We start from the raw sequence: 20,665 nt of genomic DNA on the forward strand, positions 1-20,665 counted from the left end.
TGCATGTGCAGTTCTTAACAAATGTCTGACACAGATCAGCCCTGATGCTGCCTCTCCCCTACAAATTTACAATGTACAGTCTGATCACTGGGGGAGGAGACTGAGGAAATGACCCCTCCCACTTCTACAAAGTTACAATGTACAGTCTATGGGGGGAGGGGAGACTGAGGAAATGGTTCCTCCTGCATGCAGCAGACTGGTGACATCATCTCAGTGTGGGTGGAGTCAATGACTGGAGCTCAGGACGGCTTTTTAATAATAAAGGGAAGAGATTTGTGCCTAGGAGAAGATAACGCAATCAGCATCAGGTAGTAGAAGATGAGGAATGCACAAATTGTTCGTATGAAGAATTGTTTGATCAAAAGCAAGTTCAGCAATAATGACCCCTGGACTGGGATGAACGCTCCCCTCCCCCGTAGTACCCCCCCCCCCCCGCTGGGGTCTCAGTCCACACCCCCCCCCGCTGGGGTCTCAGTCCACACCCCCCCCCCGCTGGGGTCTCAGTCCACACCCCCCCGGGGTCTCAGTCCACACCCCCCCCCCCCCCGCTGGGGTCTCAGTCCCCCCAATCTGTTTGGAACACTTAAAGTGAAACTCCTCTTTATAATAAATAATGGATAGCTGTGTTAGAGAATAAGAACTTGGCTGCATTCCTCTCCCGATCTCCAGAGCTGCCTCTTACCAGACGTTGGTCCTCTTTCGGAATCTGCCCCGATCCTCCCCCAATATACCTCCGAGGACCAGCCACAGTCTCCACTTCCTCATTGGTGGACGGTTCCCACCGGCCGGCCACACCCCCGCTCTGCTCTACAGGCTCTAATGCTCCACATCTGCAGGACCTGCCCCATGCTGGACCAAAGTATTTACCCCCCTCGGTGCCGGATCATTGTAGATAAACTCCCGGGGACTGGAGGACATGGATACAGTGCCTGGAAAAAGTATTCATACCCCGTGATATTTCCCACATCTTGTTACATCCAAAAACATAAATGTATTTTATGTGATGGACCAACACAAAGTGTCACATAATTGTGAAGTGGAAGGAAAATGATAAATGATACAAATAAATATGTGAAAAGTGTGGGGGAGGGGCATTTGTATTCAGCTCCGTTTACTCCGATACCCCCAACTAAAATCTAGAGGAACCAATTGCCTTGAGAAGTCACCTAATTAGAAATTAGAGTCCACCTGTGTGTCATTTAATCTCAGTATAAATTCAGCTGTTCTGTGAAGCCCTCAGAGGTTTGTAAGAGAACCTTAGTGAATAAACAGCATCATGAAGGCCAAGGAATAAATATTGTCCAGGTGTGGAGGAATTCTTCTCTATATAAATATTGTCCAGGTGTGGGGGAATTCTTCTCTATATAATATTGTCCAGGTGTGGAGGAATTCTTCTCTATAATATTGTCCAGGTGTGGAGGAATTCTTCTCTATAATATTGTCCAGGTGTGGAGGAATTCTTCTCTATAATATTGTCCAGGTGTGGAGGAATTCTTCTCTATAATATTGTCCAGGTGTGGAGGAATTCTTCTCTATAATATTGTCCAGGTGTGGAGGAATTCTTCTCTATAATATTGTCCAGGTGTGGAGGAATTCTTCTCTATAATATTGTCCAGGTGTGGAGGAATTCTTCTCTATAATATTGTCCAGGTGTGGGGGAATTCTTCTCTATAATATTGTCCAGGTGTGGGGGAATTCTTCTCTATAATATTGTCCAGGTGTGGGGGAATTCTTCTCTATATAATATTGTCCAGGTGTGGAGGAATTCTTCTCTATATAATATTGTCCAGGTGTGGAGGAATTCTTCTCTATAATATTGTCCAGGTGTGGAGGAATTCTTCTCTATAATATTGTCCAGGTGTGGAGGAATTCTTCTCTATAATATTGTCCAGGTGTGGGGGAATTCTTCTCTATAATATTGTCCAGGTGTGGAGGAATTCTTCTCTATAATATTGTCCAGGTGTGGAGGAATTCTTCTCTATAATATTGTCCAGGTGTGGAGGAATTCTTCTCTATAATATTGTCCAGGTGTGGGGGAATTCTTCTCTATAATATTGTCCAGGTGTGGAGGAATTCTTCTCTATAATATTGTCCAGGTGTGGAGGAATTCTTCTCTATAATATTGTCCAGGTGTGGAGGAATTCTTCTCTATAATATTGTCCAGGTGTGGAGGAATTCTTCTCTATAATATTGTCCAGGTGTGGAGGAATTCTTCTCTATAATATTGTCCAGGTGTGGAGGAATTCTTCTCTATAATATTGTCCAGGTGTGGAGGAATTCTTCTCTATAATATTGTCCAGGTGTGGAGGAATTCTTCTCTATAATATTGTCCAGGTGTGGGGGAATTCTTCTCTATAATATTGTCCAGGTGTGGGGGAATTCTTCTCTATAATATTGTCCAGGTGTGGGGGAATTCTTCTCTATATAATATTGTCCAGGTGTGGAGGAATTCTTCTCTATATAATATTGTCCAGGTGTGGAGGAATTCTTCTCTATAATATTGTCAGGTGTGGAGGAATTCTTCTCTATAATATTGTCCAGGTGTGGGAGGAATTCTTCTCTATAATATTGTCCAGGTGTGGGGGAATTCTTCTCTATAATATTGTCCAGGTGTGGAGGAATTCTTCTCTATAATATTGTCCAGGTGTGGAGGAATTCTTCTCTATAATATTGTCCAGGTGTGGAGGAATTCTTCTCTATAATATTGTCCAGGTGTGGGGGAATTCTTCTCTATAATATTGTCCAGGTGTGGAGGAATTCTTCTCTATAATATTGTCCAGGTGTGGAGGAATTCTTCTCTATATAAATATTGTCCAGGTGTGGAGGAATTCTTCTCTATAATATTGTCCAGGTGTGGAGGAATTCTTCTCTATAATATTGTCCAGGTGTGGAGGAATTCTTCTCTATAATATTGTCCAGGTGTGGGGGAATTCTTCTCTATAATATTGTCCAGGTGTGGAGGAATTCTTCTCTATAATATTGTCCAGGTGTGGAGGAATTCTTCTCTATAATATTGTCCAGGTGTGGGGGAATTCTTCTCTATAATATTGTCCAGGTGTGGAGGAATTCTTCTCTATAATATTGTCCAGGTGTGGAGGAATTCTTCTCTATAATATTGTCCAGGTGTGGGGGAATTCTTCTCTATAATATTGTCCAGGTGTGGGGGAATTCTTCTCTATAATATTGTCCAGGTGTGGGGGAATTCTTCTCTATATAATATTGTCCAGGTGTGGAGGAATTCTTCTCTATAATATTGTCCAGGTGTGGGGGAATTCTTCTCTATAATATTGTCCAGGTGTGGAGGAATTCTTCTCTATAATATTGTCCAGGTGTGGAGGAATTCTTCTCTATAATATTGTCCAGGTGTGGGGGAATTCTTCTCTATAATATTGTCCAGGTGTGGGGGAATTCTTCTCTATAATATTGTCCAGGTGTGGAGGAATTCTTCTCTATAATATTGTCCAGGTGTGGAGGAATTCTTCTCTATAATATTGTCCAGGTGTGGGGGAATTCTTCTCTATAATATTGTCCAGGTGTGGAGGAATTCTTCTCTATAATATTGTCCAGGTGTGGGGGAAATCTTCTCTATATAATATTGTCCAGGTGTGGAGGAATTCTTCTCTATAATATTGTCCAGGTGTGGAGGAATTCTTCTCTATAATATTGTCCAGGTGTGGAGGAATTCTTCTCTATAATATTGTCCAGGTGTGGAGGAATTCTTCTCTATATAATATTGTCCAGGTGTGGGGGAATTCTTCTCTATAATATTGTCCAGGTGTGGAGGAATTCTTCTCTATAATATTGTCCAGGTGTGGAGGAATTCTTCTCTATAATATTGTCCAGGTGTGGAGGAATTCTTCTCTATAATATTGTCCAGGTGTGGAGGAATTCTTCTCTATAATATTGTCCAGGTGTGGGGGAATTCTTCTCTATATAATATTGTCCAGGTGTGGAGGAATTCTTCTCTATATAATATTGTCCAGGTGTGGGGGAATTCTTCTCTATAATATTGTCCAGGTGTGGAGGAATTCTTCTCTATAATATTGTCCAGGTGTGGAGGAATTCTTCTCTATAATATTGTCCAGGTGTGGGGGAATTCTTCTCTATAATATTGTCCAGGTGTGGAGGAATTCTTCTCTATAATATTGTCCAGGTGTGGAGGAATTCTTCTCTATATAAATATTGTCCAGGTGTGGGGGAAATCTTCTCTATATAATATTGTCCAGGTGTGGAGGAATTCTTCTCTATATAAATATTGTCCAGGTGTGGGGGAAATCTTCTCTATATAATATTGTCCAGGTGTGGGGGAATTCTTCTCTATAATATTGTCCAGGTGTGGAGGAATTCTTCTCTATAATATTGTCCAGGTGTGGAGGAATTCTTCTCTATAATATTGTCCAGGTGTGGAGGAATTCTTCTCTATAATATTGTCCAGGTGTGGAGGAATTCTTCTCTATAATATTGTCCAGGTGTGGGGGAATTCTTCTCTATATAATATTGTCCAGGTGTGGAGGAATTCTTCTCTATATAATATTGTCCAGGTGTGGGGGAATTCTTCTCTATAATATTGTCCAGGTGTGGAGGAATTCTTCTCTATAATATTGTCCAGGTGTGGAGGAATTCTTCTCTATATAAATATTGTCCAGGTGTGGGGGAAATCTTCTCTATATAATATTGTCCAGGTGTGGAGGAATTCTTCTCTATAATATTGTCCAGGTGTGGAGGAATTCTTCTCTATAATATTGTCCAGGTGTGGAGGAATTCTTCTCTATAATATTGTCCAGGTGTGGGGGAATTCTTCTCTATAATATTGTCCAGGTGTGGGGGAATTCTTCTCTATATAATATTGTCCAGGTGTGGGGGAATTCTTCTCTATATAATATTGTCCAGGTGTGGGGGAATTCTTCTCTATATAATATTGTCCAGGTGTGGGGGAATTCTTCTCTATAATATTGTCCAGGTGTGGAGGAATTCTTCTCTATAATATTGTCCAGGTGTGGGGGAATTCTTCTCTATATAATATTGTCCAGGTGTGGGGGAATTCTTCTCTATATAATATTGTCCAGGTGTGGGGGAATTCTTCTCTATAATATTGTCCAGGTGTGGAGGAATTCTTCTCTATAATATTGTCCAGGTGTGGAGGAATTCTTCTCTATATAAATATTGTCCAGGTGTGGGGGAAATCTTCTCTATATAATATTGTCCAGGTGTGGAGGAATTCTTCTCTATAATATTGTCCAGGTGTGGAGGAATTCTTCTCTATAATATTGTCCAGGTGTGGAGGAATTCTTCTCTATAATATTGTCCAGGTGTGGGGGAATTCTTCTCTATAATATTGTCCAGGTGTGGGGGAATTCTTCTCTATATAATATTGTCCAGGTGTGGGGGAATTCTTCTCTATATAATATTGTCCAGGTGTGGGGGAATTCTTCTCTATAATATTGTCCAGGTGTGGAGGAATTCTTCTCTATAATATTGTCCAGGTGTGGAGGAATTCTTCTCTATAATATTGTCCAGGTGTGGGGGAATTCTTCTCTATAATATTGTCCAGGTGTGGGGGAATTCTTCTCTATAATATTGTCCAGGTGTGGGGGAATTCTTCTCTATAATATTGTCCAGGTGTGGAGGAATTCTTCTCTATAATATTGTCCAGGTGTGGAGGAATTCTTCTCTATAATATTGTCCAGGTGTGGAGGAATTCTTCTCTATATAAATATTGTCCAGGTGTGGAGGAATTCTTCTCTATAATATTGTCCAGGTGTGGAGGAATTCTTCTCTATAATATTGTCCAGGTGTGGAGGAATTCTTCTCTATAATATTGTCCAGGTGTGGAGGAATTCTTCTCTATAATATTGTCCAGGTGTGGGGGAATTCTTCTTTATAATATTGTCCAGGTGTGGAGGAATTCTTCTCTATATAAATATTGTCCAGGTGTGGGGGAATTCTTCTCTATAATATTGTCCAGGTGTGGGGGAATTCTTCTCTATATAATATTGTCCAGGTGTGGAGGAATTCTTCTCTATAATATTGTCCAGGTGTGGAGGAATTCTTCTCTATAATATTGTCCAGGTGTGGGGGAATTCTTCTCTATAATATTGTCCAGGTGTGGAGGAATTCTTCTCTATAATATTGTCCAGGTGTGGGGGAATTCTTCTCTATAATATTGTCCAGGTGTGGAGGAATTCTTCTCTATAATATTGTCCAGGTGTGGGGGAATTCTTCTCTATAATATTGTCCAGGTGTGGAGGAATTCTTCTCTATAATATTGTCCAGGTGTGGGGGAATTCTTCTCTATAATATTGTCCAGGTGTGGAGGAATTCTTCTCTATAATATTGTCCAGGTGTGGGGGAAATCTTCTCTATATAATATTGTCCAGGTGTGGAGGAATTCTTCTCTATAATATTGTCCAGGTGTGGAGGAATTCTTCTCTATAATATTGTCCAGGTGTGGGGGAATTCTTCTCTATAATATTGTCCAGGTGTGGGGGAAATCTTCTCTATAATATTGTCCAGGTGTGGAGGAATTCTTCTCTATAATATTGTCCAGGTGTGGGGGAATTCTTCTCTATAATATTGTCCAGGTGTGGAGGAATTCTTCTCTATAATATTGTCCAGGTGTGGGGGAATTCTTCTCTATAATATTGTCCAGGTGTGGAGGAATTCTTCTCTATAATATTGTCCAGGTGTGGGGGAATTCTTCTCTATAATATTGTCCAGGTGTGGAGGAATTCTTCTCTATAATATTGTCCAGGTGTGGGGGAATTCTTCTCTATAATATTGTCCAGGTGTGGAGGAATTCTTCTCTATAATATTGTCCAGGTGTGGGGGAAATCTTCTCTATATAATATTGTCCAGGTGTGGAGGAATTCTTCTCTATAATATTGTCCAGGTGTGGAGGAATTCTTCTCTATAATATTGTCCAGGTGTGGGGGAATTCTTCTCTATAATATTGTCCAGGTGTGGGGGAAATCTTCTCTATATAATATTGTCCAGGTGTGGAGGAATTCTTCTCTATAATATTGTCCAGGTGTGGAGGAATTCTTCTCTATAATATTGTCCAGGTGTGGGGGAATTCTTCTCTATAATATTGTCCAGGTGTGGGGGAATTCTTCTCTATATAATATTGTCCAGGTGTGGAGGAATTCTTCTCTATAATATTGTCCAGGTGTGGAGGAATTCTTCTCTATAATATTGTCCAGGTGTGGAGGAATTCTTCTCTATAATATTGTCCAGGTGTAGGGGAATTCTTCTCTATAATATTGTCCAGGTGTGGAGGAATTCTTCTCTATAATATTGTCCAGGTGTGGAGGAATTCTTCTCTATAATATTGTCCAGGTGTGGGGGAATTCTTCTCTATAATATTGTCCAGGTGTGGAGGAATTCTTCTCTATAATATTGTCCAGGTGTGGGGGAATTCTTCTCTATAATATTGTCCAGGTGTGGGGGAATTCTTCTCTATAATATTGTCCAGGTGTGGGGGAATTCTTCTCTATAATATTGTCCAGGTGTGGAGGAATTCTTCTCTATAATATTGTCCAGGTGTGGAGGAATTCTTCTCTATAATATTGTCCAGGTGTGGAGGAATTCTTCTCTATAATATTGTCCAGGTGTGGAGGAATTCTTCTCTATATAATATTGTCCAGGTGTGGAGGAATTCTTCTCTATATAATATTGTCCAGGTGTGGGGGAATTCTTCTCTATAATATTGTCCAGGTGTGGAGGAATTCTTCTCTATAATATTGTCCAGGTGTGGGGGAATTCTTCTCTATAATATTGTCCAGGTGTGGAGGAATTCTTCTCTATAATATTGTCCAGGTGTGGAGGAATTCTTCTCTATAATATTGTCCAGGTGTGGGGGAATTCTTCTCTATAATATTGTCCAGGTGTGGGGGAATTCTTCTCTATATAATATTGTCCAGGTGTGGGGGAATTCTTCTCTATAATATTGTCCAGGTGTGGGGGAATTCTTCTCTATAATATTGTCCAGGTGTGGAGGAATTCTTCTCTATAATATTGTCCAGGTGTGGAGGAATTCTTCTCTATAATATTGTCCAGGTGTGGGGGAATTCTTCTCTATAATATTGTCCAGGTGTGGGGGAATTCTTCTCTATATAATATTGTCCAGGTGTGGGGGAATTCTTCTCTATAATATTGTCCAGGTGTGGAGGAATTCTTCTCTATAATATTGTCCAGGTGTGGAGGAATTCTTCTCTATAATATTGTCCAGGTGTGGGGGAATTCTTCTCTATAATATTGTCCAGGTGTGGGGGAATTCTTCTCTATATAATATTGTCCAGGTGTGGGGGAATTCTTCTCTATAATATTGTCCAGGTGTGGGGGAATTCTTCTCTATAATATTGTCCAGGTGTGGAGGAATTCTTCTCTATATAATATTGTCCAGGTGTGGAGGAATTCTTCTCTATAATATTGTCCAGGTGTGGAGGAATTCTTCTCTATAATATTGTCCAGGTGTGGAGGAATTCTTCTCTATAATATTGTCCAGGTGTGGAGGAATTCTTCTCTATAATATTATCCAGGTGTGGGGGAATTCTTCTCTATATAACCACTTGCTTACTGGGCACTTAAACACCCTTCCTGCCCAGACCAATTTTCAGCTTTCGGTGCTCTCACACTTTGAATGACAATTACTCAGTCATGCAACACTGTACCCAAATGACTTTTGTGTCCTTTTTTTCCCACAAATAGAGCTTTCTTTTGGTGGTATTTGATCACCTCTGGGGTTTTTATTTTTTGCGCTATAAATGAAAAAAGACCGAAAATTTTGAAAAAAAACGCATATTTCTTTGTTTCTGTGACAGAATTATGCAAATTATTAATTTTTCTTCATACATTTTGGCCACAATTTATACGGCTACATATCTTTGGTAAAAATAACCCAAATTAGTGGATATTATTTGGTCTTTGTGAAAGTTATAGAGTCTACAAGCTGTGGTGCGAATCGCACAAAATTGATCACATCTGATGTACTGGTGGCCGATCTCACTTCTTGTGACCCGAACAAGTCAGGAAAGTACAAATACCCCCCAAATGACCCCTTTTTGGAAAGTAGATATTCCAAGGTATTTATTAAGAGGAATGGTGAGCTTTTTGATGTTGTCATTTTTTTCCCACAATTCTTTGCAAAATGAAGATTTTTCATTTTTTTTATTTTTCTCCACAAAATTGTCATTGTAATAGGTTATTTCTCTCACGTGGCATGTGAATACCACAAATGACACCCCCCAAAAAATTCTGCTACTCCTCCTGAGTATTACAATACCACATGTGTGGGACTTTTTCACAGCCTGGCCACATAGAGAGGCCCAACATGCAGGGAGCGCCATCACATGTTCTAGAAGCATAAATTACACATCTAACTTGTTGACTACTTATTACACTTTTGAAGCACCAGGACAATGACACGTGACACTGATGACAGATGGCACTGATACGTGGCAATGATGACACTTATACGTGGCACTGATGACACGTGGAACTGATGACAGATGGCACTAATATGTGGCACTGATGACAGATGACACTAATATGTGGCACTGATGACACGTGGCACTAATATGTGGCACTGATGACACGTGGCACTAATACGTGGCACTGATGACACGTGGCACTAATACGTGCCACCGGTGACAGATGGCACTAATACGTGCCACCGGTGACAGATGGCACTGATAAGTGGCATTGATGACACGTGACACTGACAACAGATGGCACGTGACACTGACAGGTGGCACTGATGACAAATGGCACTGATACGTGGCACTGATGACAGATGGCACTAATACGTGGCACTGATGACAGATGGCACTATGTGGCACTAATAACACGTGGCACTGACAGATGCCACTTATACGTGGCACTGATGACAGATGGCACTGGGGACAAATGGCACTGACAACAGGTGGCACTGGGGACAGATAGCACTGCGGGCAGGTGGCACTGGGGTGGGGTGGATTGCACTGGGGCGGATGGCACTGGGGCGGATGGCACTGGGGCAGGATGGCACTGGGGCGGATGGCACTGGGGCAGGATGGCACTGGGGCAGGATGGCACTGGGGGGGGCATGGCACTGGGGGGGGCATGGCACTGGGGGGGGGCATGGCACTGGGGGGGGGTGGCACTGGGGGAGGATGGCACTTTTTTTTTAACTTTTTTTTTTTACACTTTTTTTTTTTTTTTTTTCTTTTGTACACTAACGGCTGCTGCAGCCGTTCTTCTCTCCCCTCTCACACGCTGTCTGTGTGAGGAGGGAGAGCGGCGCTGAGAGATGATCTCATATGTTTACATATGAGATCATCTCCCATTGGACACGCCGATCACGCTGTAAACGGCCGCTGTGATTGGCCGTTTACAGCGATCTGTGTTTGCCGGTCCCCGGGGGACACGGCAAACACAGAACTTCCGCGATGCGCGCCCACGGCGGCGCGCATCGCGGAAGTAAACACCAGGCCGTCCAGGGACGGCCAGGCGTAGGAAGCCGCCCGCCCTAAGGCCGTCATTCGCCTATAGGGCGGGCGGGAAGCGGATAATATTGTCCAGGTGTGGAGGAATTCTTCTCTATAATATTGTCCAGGTGTGGGGGAATTCTTCTCTATAATGTTGTCCAGGTGTGGAGGAATTCTTCTCTATAATATTGTCCAGGTGTGGGGGAATTCTTCTCTATAATATTGTCCAGGTGTGGAGGAATTCTTCTCTATAATATTGTCCAGGTGTGGGGGAATTCTTCTCTATAATATTGTCCAGGTGTGGAGGAATTCTTCTCTATAATATTGTCCAGGTGTGGAGGAATTCTTCTCTATAATATTGTCCAGGTGTGGAGGAATTCTTCTCTATAATATTGTCCAGGTGTGGAGGAATTCTTCTCTATAATATTGTCCAGGTGTGGGGGAATTCTTCTCTATAATATTGTCCAGGTGTGGAGGAATTCTTCTCTATAATATTGTCCAGGTGTGGGGGAATTCTTCTCTATAATATTGTCCAGGTGTGGAGGAATTCTTCTCTATAATATTGTCCAGGTGTGGAGGAATTCTTCTCTATAATATTGTCCAGGTGTGGGGGAATTCTTCTCTATAATATTGTCCAGGTGTGGGGGAATTCTTCTCTATAATATTGTCCAGGTGTGGAGGAATTCTTCTCTATATAATATTGTCCAGGTGTGGAGGAATTCTTCTCTATATAATATTGTCCAGGTGTGGGGGAATTCTTCTCTATAATATTGTCCAGGTGTGGGGGAATTCTTCTCTATAATATTGTCCAGGTGTGGAGGAATTCTTCTCTATAATATTGTCCAGGTGTGGAGGAATTCTTCTCTAAAATATTGTCCAGGTGTGGAGGAATTGTTCTCTATAATATTGTCCAGGTGTGGAGGAATTCTTCTCTATAATATTGTCCAGGTGTGGAGGAATTCTTCTCTATAATATTGTCCAGGTGTGGAGGAATTATTCTCTATAATATTGTCCAGGTGTGGGGGAATTCTTCTCTATAATATTGTCCAGGTGTGGAGGAATTCTTCTCTATAATATTGTCCAGGTGTGGAGGAATTCTTCTCTATAATATTGTCCAGGTGTGGGGGAATTCTTCTCTATAATATTGTCCAGGTGTGGAGGAATTCTTCTCTATAATATTGTCCAGGTGTGGAGGAATTCTTCTCTATAATATTGTCCAGGTGTGGAGGAATTCTTCTCTACAATATTGTCCAGGTGTGGGGGAATTCTTCTCTATATAATATTGTCCAGGTGTGGAGGAATTCTTCTCTATAATATTGTCCAGGTGTGGAGGAATTCTTCTCTATAATATTGTCCAGGTGTGGGGGAATTCTCTATATAATGTTGTCCAGGTGTGGAGGAATTCTTCTCTATATAAATATTGTCCAGGTGTGGAGGAATTCTTCTCTATAATATTGTCCAGGTGTGGAGGAATTCTTCTCTATAATATTGTCCAGGTGTGGGGGAATTCTTCTCTATAATATTGTCCAGGTGTGGAGGAATTCTTCTCTATAATATTGTCCAGGTGTGGAGGAATTCTTCTATATAATATTGTCCAGGTGTGGAGGAATTCTTCTCTCTAATATTGTCCAGGTGTGGAGGAATTCTTCTCTATATAAATATTGTCCAGGTGTGGAGGAATTCTTCTCTATAATATTGTCCAGGTGTGGGGGAATTCTCTATATAATGTTGTCCAGGTGTGGAGGAATTCTTCTCTATATAAATATTGTCCAGGTGTGGAGGAATTCTTCTCTATAATATTGTCCAGGTGTGGAGGAATTCTTCTCTATAATATTGTCCAGGTGTGGAGGAATTCTTCTCTATAATATTGTCCAGGTGTGGAGGAATTCTTCTCTATAATATTGTCCAGGTGTGGAGGAATTCTTCTCTATAATATTGTCCAGGTGTGGGGGAATTCTTCTCTATAATATTGTCCAGGTGTGGAGGAATTCTTCTCTATAATATTGTCCAGGTGTGGAGGAATTCTTCTCTATAATATTGTCCAGGTGTGGGGGAATTCTTCTCTATAATATTGTCCAGGTGTGGAGGAATTCTTCTCTATAATATTGTCCAGGTGTGGAGGAATTCTTCTCTATATAATATTGTCCAGGTGTGGAGGAATTCTTCTCTATAATATTGTCCAGGTGTGGAGGAATTCTTCTCTATAATATTGTCCAGGTGTGGAGGAATTCTTCTCTATAATATTGTCCAGGTGTGGAGGAATTATTCTCTATAATATTGTCCAGGTGTGGGGGAATTCTTCTCTATAATATTGTCCAGGTGTGGAGGAATTCTTCTCTATAATATTGTCCAGGTGTGGAGGAATTCTTCTCTATAATATTGTCCAGGTGTGGGGGAATTCTTCTCTATAATATTGTCCAGGTGTGGGGGAATTCTTCTCTATATAATATTGTCCAGGTGTGGGGGAATTCTTCTCTATAATATTGTCCAGGTGTGGGGGAATTCTTCTCTATAATATTGTCCAGGTGTGGAGGAATTCTTCTCTATAATATTGTCCAGGTGTGGAGGAATTCTTCTCTATAATATTGTCCAGGTGTGGGGGAATTCTTCTCTATAATATTGTCCAGGTGTGGAGGAATTCTTCTCTATAATATTGTCCAGGTGTGGGGGAATTCTTCTCTATAATATTGTCCAGGTGTGGAGGAATTCTTCTCTATAATATTGTCCAGGTGTGGAGGAATTCTTCTCTATAATATTGTCCAGGTGTGGAGGAATTCTTCTCTACAATATTGTCCAGGTGTGGGGGAATTCTCTATATAATGTTGTCCAGGTGTGGAGGAATTCTTCTCTATATAAATATTGTCCAGGTGTGGAGGAATTCTTCTCTATAATATTGTCCAGGTGTGGAGGAATTCTTCTCTATAATATTGTCCAGGTGTGGGGGAATTCTTCTCTATAATATTGTCCAGGTGTGGAGGAATTCTTCTCTATAATATTGTCCAGGTGTGGAGGAATTCTTCTATATAATATTGTCCAGGTGTGGAGGAATTCTTCTCTCTAATATTGTCCAGGTGTGGAGGAATTCTTCTCTATATAAATATTGTCCAGGTGTGGAGGAATTCTTCTCTATAATATTGTCCAGGTGTGGGGGAATTCTCTATATAATGTTGTCCAGGTGTGGAGGAATTCTTCTCTATATAAATATTGTCCAGGTGTGGAGGAATTCTTCTCTATAATATTGTCCAGGTGTGGAGGAATTCTTCTCTATAATATTGTCCAGGTGTGGAGGAATTCTTCTCTATAATATTGTCCAGGTGTGGAGGAATTCTTCTCTATAATATTGTCCAGGTGTGGAGGAATTCTTCTCTATAATATTGTCCAGGTGTGGGGGAATTCTTCTCTATAATATTGTCCAGGTGTGGAGGAATTCTTCTCTATAATATTGTCCAGGTGTGGAGGAATTCTTCTCTATAATATTGTCCAGGTGTGGGGGAATTCTTCTCTATAATATTGTCCAGGTGTGGAGGAATTCTTCTCTATAATATTGTCCAGGTGTGGAGGAATTCTTCTCTATATAATATTGTCCAGGTGTGGAGGAATTCTTCTCTATAATATTGTCCAGGTGTGGGGGAATTCTTCTCTATAATATTGTCCAGGTGTGGGGGAATTCTTCTCTACAATATTGTCCAGGTGTGGGGGAATTCTTCTCTATAATATTGTCCAGGTGTGGGGGAATTCTTCTCTATATAATATTGTCCAGGTGTGGAGGAATTCTTCTCTATATAATATTGTCCAGGTGTGGGGGAATTCTTCTCTATAATATTGTCCAGGTGTGGAGGAATTCTTCTCTATAATATTGTCCAGGTGTGGGGGAATTCTTCTCTATATAATATTGTCCAGGTGTGGGGGAATTCTTCTCTATATAATATTGTCCAGGTGTGGGGGAATTCTTCTCTATATAATATTGTCCAGGTGTGGAGGAATTCTTCTCTATAATATTGTCCAGGTGTGGAGGAATTCTTCTCTATAATATTGTCCAGGTGTGGAGGAATTCTTCTCTATAATGTTGTCCAGGTGTGGGGGAATTCTTCTCTATATAATATTGTCCAGGTGTGGGGGAATTCTTCTCTATAATATTGTCCAGGTGTGGAGGAATTCTTCTCTATATAATATTGTCCAGGTGTGGAGGAATTCTTCTCTATAATATTGTCCAGGTGTGGAGGAATTCTTCTCTATAATATTGTCCAGGTGTGGAGGAATTCTTCTCTATAATATTGTCCAGGTGTGGGGGAATTCTTCTCTATAATATTGTCCAGGTGTGGGGGAATTCTTCTCTATAATATTGTCCAGGTGTGGAGGAATTCTTCTCTATAATATTGTCCAGGTGTGGGGGAATTCTTCTCTATAATATTGTCCAGGTGTGGAGGAATTCTTCTCTATAATATTGTCCAGGTGTGGGGGAATTCTTCTCTATAATGTTGTCCAGGTGTGGGGGAATTCTTCTCTATATAATATTGTCCAGGTGTGGAGGAATTCTTCTCTATAATATTGTCCAGGTGTGGAGGAATTCTTCTCTATAATATTGTCCAGGTGTGGGGGAATTCTTCTCTATAATATTGTCCAGGTGTGGGGGAATTCTTCTCTATAATATTGTCCAGGTGTGGAGGAATTCTTCTCTATAATATTGTCCAGGTGTGGGGGAATTCTTCTCTATAATATTGTCCAGGTGTGGAGGAATTCTTCTCTATAATATTGTCCAGGTGTAGGGGAATTCTTCTCTATAATATTGTCCAGGTGTGGAGGAATTCTTCTCTATATAAATATTGTCCAGGTGTGGAGGAATTCTTCTCTATATAATATTGTCCAGGTGTGGAGGAATTCTTCTCTATAATATTGTCCAGGTGTGGGGGAATTCTTCTCTATAATATTGTCCAGGTGTGGGGGAATTCTTCTCTACAATATTGTCCAGGTGTGGGGGAATTCTTCTCTATAATATTGTCCAGGTGTGGGGGAATTCTTCTCTATAATATTGTCCAGGTGTGGGGGAATTCTTCTCTATATAATATTGTCCAGGTGTGGAGGAATTCTTCTCTATATAATATTGTCCAGGTGTGGGGGAATTCTTCTCTATAATATTGTCCAGGTGTGGAGGAATTCTTCTCTATAATATTGTCCAGGTGTGGGGGAATTCTTCTCTATATAATATTGTCCAGGTGTGGAGGAATTCTTCTCTATATAATATTGTCCAGGTGTGGGGGAATTCTTCTCTATAATATTGTCCAGGTGTGGAGGAATTCTTCTCTATAATATTGTCCAGGTGTGGGGGAATTCTTCTCTATATAATATTGTCCAGGTGTGGAGGAATTCTTCTCTATATAATATTGTCCAGGTGTGGGGGAATTCTTCTCTATAATATTGTCCAGGTGTGGAGGAATTCTTCTCTATAATATTGTCCAGGTGTGGGGGAATTCTTCTCTATATAATATTGTCCAGGTGTGGGGGAATTATTCTCTATATAATATTGTCCAGGTGTGGGGGAATTCTTCTCTATATAATATTGTCCAGGTGTGGAGGAATTCTTCTCTATAATATTGTCCAGGTGTGGAGGAATTCTTCTCTATAATATTGTCCAGGTGTGGAGGAATTCTTCTCTATAATGTTGTCCAGGTGTGGGGGAATTCTTCTCTATATAATATTGTCCAGGTGTGGGGGAATTCTTCTCTATAATATTGTCCAGGTGTGGGGGAATTCTTCTCTATAATATTGTCCAGGTGTGGAGGAATTCTTCTCTATATAATATTGTCCAGGTGTGGAGGAATTCTTCTCTATAATATTGTCCAGGTGTGGAGGAATTCTTCTCTATAATATTGTCCAGGTGTGGAGGAATTCTTCTCTATAATGTTGTCCAGGTGTGGGGGAATTCTTCTCTATATAATATTGTCCAGGTGTGGAGGAATTCTTCTCTATAATATTGTCCAGGTGTGGGGGAATTCTTCTCTATAATATTGTCCAGGTGTGGAGGAATTCTTCTCTATATAATATTGTCCAGGTGTGGAGGAATTCTTCTCTATAATATTGTCCAGGTGTGGAGGACTAATCTACATACACATCCCATAATACCCAAGGCAGACAGACAAATAGAACAATGGAATACAGCCACACCACAAACAACCCAGCAAAGAGCTCCCAACAGTATGAGATTATATTATATATGAAACACATACCATTCCAGTGTGGCTGTATAGCGAGTCAGTGCGATTAGTGCAGATCAGATTGGGGTTCTCAGTCACCCTGTTGCCCCTATGGTATAGCAATGGTTTCCCAGCCTCTCCAAGGGATTCTGGGTTCCACGCCCCCCCCCCAAGTGACTCCCGTCAAATATTTGTATTCCTCAGATCTGGGAATTCCCTTCCACCAATCACACCTTTTTATCTTGTGACCTACCAAACCGTGTCAATGGCAGCCGGAGGATATCAAGCAAATCTATGCCTTTGTACACACGGTCGGACATTCCGACAACAAAATCATGTTGTCGGAAAGTTTTATAGCCCAGCTCTAAAACTTTGTCTGTCGGATATTCCGGCGCAAACAGTCTGATAGAGCCCACACATGATCGCATTATCCGACCGGACATTTTCGGTGGGAATGTCCAACTGTGTGTACAAAGGCAAAGAAGGCATCTGAATTCCGTCACCGATCAGACGGCTGACAGCTTTGCCATTCACCAGAACACCAAGAACGGCGTTCTCCGTACAGAGCAGGAGGACAATCCGCATCTACCCCCACACACGTTTTTTTTTAATGCAACAAAAACAAATAATGAAGGAGATGAGCACACGCCTAGGAATGACAGAAGTGGCGAAGAGTTCAGAGTATTTATGACTGATTGGAGAGAAGGGAAATGAGCAAACACCTGGAAATGGGAAAAGAGTGGAGCCAGACTGGAGACGGGAAAAGGGTGGAGCCCGACTGGAGACGTGGAAAAGGGAGGAGCCCGACTGGAGGCGGGAAAAGGGAGGAGCCCGACTGGAGGCGGGAAAAGGGAGGAGCCCGACTGGAGGCGGGAAAAGGGTGGAGCCCGGCTGGAGGCGGGAAAAGGGTGGAGCCCGACTGGAGGCGGGAAAAGGGTGGAGCCCGACTGGAGGCGGGAAAAGGGTGGAGCCCGACTGGAGGCGGGAAAAGAGTGGAGCCCGACTGGAGGCGGGAAAAGAGTGGAGCCCGACTGGAGGCGGGAAAAGAGTGGAGCCCGACTGGAGACGGGAGAAGAGTGGAGCCAGACTGGAGACGGGAGAAGAGTGGAGCCAGACTAGAGACGGGAGAAGAGTGGAGTCTCCCAGTGCAGGGAAAAATGTAACGGGAGACCTTCTATAAAAACACTGTAGATAATAGACACTCTTCTATATTGATTGTATTACAAGATGTGTTAGTTCCAAATAAACGTTTAAAGAACCTAAACCGCTCAGAGATTCGGGTTGCCATGACAACAGCATCAGTGGAGATGGTTTGCGGTCGCGGCGGCAATATGAGACATATGGTCATGGAAGAGACATGTTCACGCATATTCATGACGGCTTCAGAATGACTTCTGGCAAAGACAATACATATTTAATTCCGGCTTCTCTGGAACGAGACAGAGGTTCTCCTGTGTATGCCGGTGAACCCCGAATTATGGAAATGTCCCCCCTTCCTGAGCTGGGGGGGGGCAAATATCCTTCCTCTATTAAAAGTCACCGCAAGAGTGAGGGTGGCTGGACTGCTCTGATGAGTCCTCCAGGGCGGGGTACACCACATACAGCCTCTCCCTGAGCTGGAGGGACGGAACATTCCTGCCCTCTGATTGGATAACAGAGCTGTCAATCAAATTGTAGGATTCAGGAAAGTAAGTTCTGGACCTGTAGGTTTATTTTACTGGTGTTGTTATCTTCAGGTATTACAGTTGGTGAGAATGATCTGGTTCCGGGGCAGGCGGCTTCTACACCCTAAAGGATCTCCAGTCTCTTTGGCTTGTAGTGTGATGGAAAAAGAGTTGAAATGAAATCTCCACACCACTAAGAGGTTCAGATACAAACTCCTTCCATTAAAGGTCAGGGGTACAATTCAAGAAGTAGCCAATGCATTTCGGGGGTCTAAGTGCCCCCTTCACCGGGGCTAGAAAGAACATAAGAAGATTTTCATATCAATCGGATATTAAAATACAGAAAACTGGTTTTGCTTATGGGATGAGAAATCATTGGCGGCGATGGATCCAATCATATCCAAAAGAAGAAACCCGCTAAGGAAGCTGAATCTGGGGATTACTGAAGTAAAAGAGCCACTCACCTACACACACCCTATACACACCCTACACACACCCTATACACACCCTATACACACCCTACACACACCCTATACACACCCTACACACACACTCTATACACACCCTACACACACTCTATACACACCCTACACACACACCCTATACACACCCTACACACACTCTATACACACCCTACACACACACCCTATACACACACCCTATACACACCCTACACACACTCTATACACACCCTACACACACACTCTATACACACCCTATACACACACCCTATACACACCCTACACACACTCTATACACACCCTACACACACACTCTATACACACCCTACACACACTCTATACACACCCTACACACACCCTACACACACACCCTATACACACCTACCAACTTATAGAACACTCGATGAAAGAATCTCAAGAAAACTTTGTACAATGCAAAAGGAAAACTTTTACAAGAAACTAAAAACTAAAAAAAAAAAAGAAAACTAGTTTGGACTCTGCACAAGGACAAGACCCTGAGAATACAAGAGAACTATAGAGGACATAGAAAACTTTCAACTGAACCACCAACCAAATAGCAACAATGTGGATACTAATGCCAGGAAGACCTGAACTTCATGGAAGAAACCAACACCAGAGCAAACACCAAAACCATCATCAACAAGAAGACTCTTCCTCGTGTTGTCTCCACATCTCCATATACATCATCACCACATCTCCCTATACATCATCACCACCTCTCCCTATACATCGTCTCCACATCTCCCTATACATCATCATCACATCTCCCTATACATCGTCTCCACATCTCCCTATACATCGTCTCCACATCTCCCTATACATCATCATCACATCTCCCTATACATCGTCTCCACATCTCCCTATACATCGTCTCCACATCTCCCTATACATCGTCTCCACATCTCCCTATACATCATCATCACATCTCCCTATACATCGTCACCACATCTCCCTATACATCGTCTCCACATCTCCCTATACATCATCATCACATCTCCCTATACATCGTCTCCACATCTCCCTATACATCGTCTCCACATCTCCCTATACATCATCATCACATCTCCCTATACATCGTCTCCACATCTCCCTATACATCGTCTCCACATCTCCCTATACATCGTCTCCACATCTCCCTATACATCGTCTCCACATCTCCCTATACATCGTCTCCACATCTCCCTATACATCGTCTCCACATCTCCCTATACATCGTCTCCACATCTCCCTATACATCGTCTCCACATCTCCCTATACATCGTCTCCACATCTCCCTATACATCATCATCACATCTCCCTATACATCATCACCACATCTCCCTATACATCATCACCACATCTCCCTATACATCATCATCACATCTCCCTATACATCATCACCACATCTCCCTATACATCATCACCACATCTCCCTATACATCGTCTCCACATCTCCCTATACATCATCTCCACATCTCCCTATACATCGTCATCACATCTCCCTATACATCATCACCACATCTCCCTATACATCATCACCACATCTCCCTATACATCATCACCACATCTCCCTATACATCGTCATCACATCTCCCTATACATCGTCACCACCTCTCCCTATACATCATCATCACATCTCCCTATACATCATCATCACATCTCCCTATACATCATCATCACATCTCCCTATACATCGTCTCCACATCTCCCTATACATCATCATCACATCTCCCTATACATCGTCTCCACATCTCCCTATACATCGTCTCCACATCTCCCTATACATCATCATCACATCTCCCTATACATCATCATCACATCTCCCTATACATCGTCTCCACATCTCCCTATACATCATCACCACCTCTCCCTATACATCGTCTCCA

General features: G+C 42.0%; 1 protein-coding gene across 1 annotated transcript in view; it reads right to left on the reverse strand.

Moving 5' to 3' along the window:
- WDR25 (WD repeat domain 25) overlaps window positions 1–20,665 on the reverse strand; it is a 92,366-nt gene that overhangs the window by 62,153 nt on the left and 9,548 nt on the right. The window lies entirely within an intron of this gene.

Source organism: Lithobates pipiens, unplaced genomic scaffold, assembly GCF_037356315.1.
Source record: "Lithobates pipiens isolate NorthernLeopardFrog02 unplaced genomic scaffold, aLitPip1_a1.2 Scaffold_37, whole genome shotgun sequence".
NCBI classification, from domain to species: domain Eukaryota; kingdom Metazoa; phylum Chordata; class Amphibia; order Anura; family Ranidae; genus Lithobates; species Lithobates pipiens.